This window comes from Pelecanus crispus, chromosome 21 (genome assembly GCF_030463565.1).
Source record: "Pelecanus crispus isolate bPelCri1 chromosome 21, bPelCri1.pri, whole genome shotgun sequence".
NCBI lineage: Eukaryota > Metazoa > Chordata > Aves > Pelecaniformes > Pelecanidae > Pelecanus > Pelecanus crispus.
The window spans coordinates 5,225,359-5,227,278 of NC_134663.1; positions in this window are offsets into that span (position 1 = coordinate 5,225,359).

Consider the following 1,920-nt stretch of genomic DNA (forward strand, 5'->3'; position numbering starts at 1 on the left):
CCCTGTGTCACTGCATCCCCATGTCTGTGTGTCCCCATGTCCCCATGTCCCCATGTCCCTATGTCCCCATGTCCCCACGCCACTGCATCCCCATGTCCGTGTGTCCCCCTGTCCCCATGTCCCCATGTCCCTGCGTCACTGCATCCCCATGTCCATGTATCTCTATGTCCCCATGTCCCCATGTCCCTATGTCACTGCATCCCCATGTCCCCATGTCACCGCATCCCCATGTCTGTGTGTCCCCATGTCCCTATGTCCCCATGTCCCTATGTCCCCATGTCACCGCATCCCCATGTCACCACATCCCCATATCCTCATATCCCCATGTCACCACATCCTCATGTCCGTGTGTCCCCATGTCCTCATGTCCCAATGTCCCTATGTCCCCATGTCCCTATGTCCCCTTGTCCCCATGTCACTGCATCCCCATGTCCATGTGTCCCCATGTCCTCATGTCCCTATCTCCCCATGTCCCTATGTCCCCATGTCCCCATATCCCCATGTCACCACATCCCCATGTCCGTGTGTCCCCATGTCCCCATGTCACCGCATCCCCATGTCCCCTTGTCCCGATGTCCCTATGTCCCCTTGTCCCCATGTACCCATGTCCCCATGTCACTGCATCCCTATGTCCCCGTGTCCCCATGTCCTCATGTCCCAATGTCCCTATGTCACTGCATCCCCATGTCCCCATGTCCCTATGTCCCCATGTCCCTAAGTCCCCGTGTCCCTATGTCCCTATGTCCCCATGTCCCCATGTCACCGCATCCCCATGTCCCCATGTCCCTATGTCCCTGTGTCCTCATGTCCTCATGTCCCCATGTCCCTATGTCCCCGTGTCCCTGTGTCCCCATGTCCGTGTATCCCCATGTTCTCATGTCCCCATGTCCCCATGTCACCGCGTCCCCATGTCCCCATGTCCCCATGTCCCCGTGCCCTCATGTCCCCACGCCCCCTTGTCCCCATGTCACTGCATCCCCATGTCTGTTCCCCATGTCACTGCATCCCCATGTCTGTGTCCCCATGTCCCCGTGTCACCGCATCCCCATGTCACTGCATCCCCATGTCCCCATGTCCCTGTGTCACCACATCCCCATGTCCCCTTGTCCCTATGTCCCCTTGTCCCCATGTCCCCATGTCACTGCATCCCTATGTCCCCGTGTCCCCATGTCCTCATGTCCCAATGTCCCTATGTCACTGCATCCCCATGTCCCCATGTCCCCGTGTCCCCATGTCCCCGTGTCCCTATGTCCCCGTGTCCCCATGTCCCCATGTCACCGCATCCCCATGTCCCCATGTCCCTATGTCCCTGTGTCCTCATGTCCTCATGTCCCCATGTCCCTATGTCACTGCATCCCCATGTCCCCGTGTCCCCATGTCCGTGTGTCCCCATGTCCTCATGTCCCCATGTCCCCGTGTCACTGCATCCCCATGTCCCCATGTCCCCATGTCACCGCATCCCCATGTCTGTGTGTCCCCATGTCCTCATGTCCCCGTGTCCCCATGTCCCCGTGTCACCGCATCCCCATGTCACCGCATCCCCGTGTCCCCATGTCCCCGTGTCCCTATGTCCCCATGCCCCCTTGTCCCCATGTCACTGCATCCCCATGTCTGTGTGTCCCCATGTCCCCATGTCACCGCATCCCCATGTCCCTGTGTCCCCACCCCCCCCAGCACTGAGCCCCCATATCCGCCTGTCCCCATCTCCCCGCCTCCCCGCCCACCGACTCCGCTCCGAACTCCGCTCTCCGCGCTTTGCCCCCGCTCCGCTCCGCTCCTCCCCTCCTGGATCCGGTCTCCGGGTTTTCCCCCCCACACGCCGCGGCGCGCATGCGCCGGCCACGCCCCCTGAGGGGGCGTGGCCGGCGCATGCGCGCCGCGGCGGGGCGGGCGGGATGCGTCGCGGGGGTCGGTAGGGCC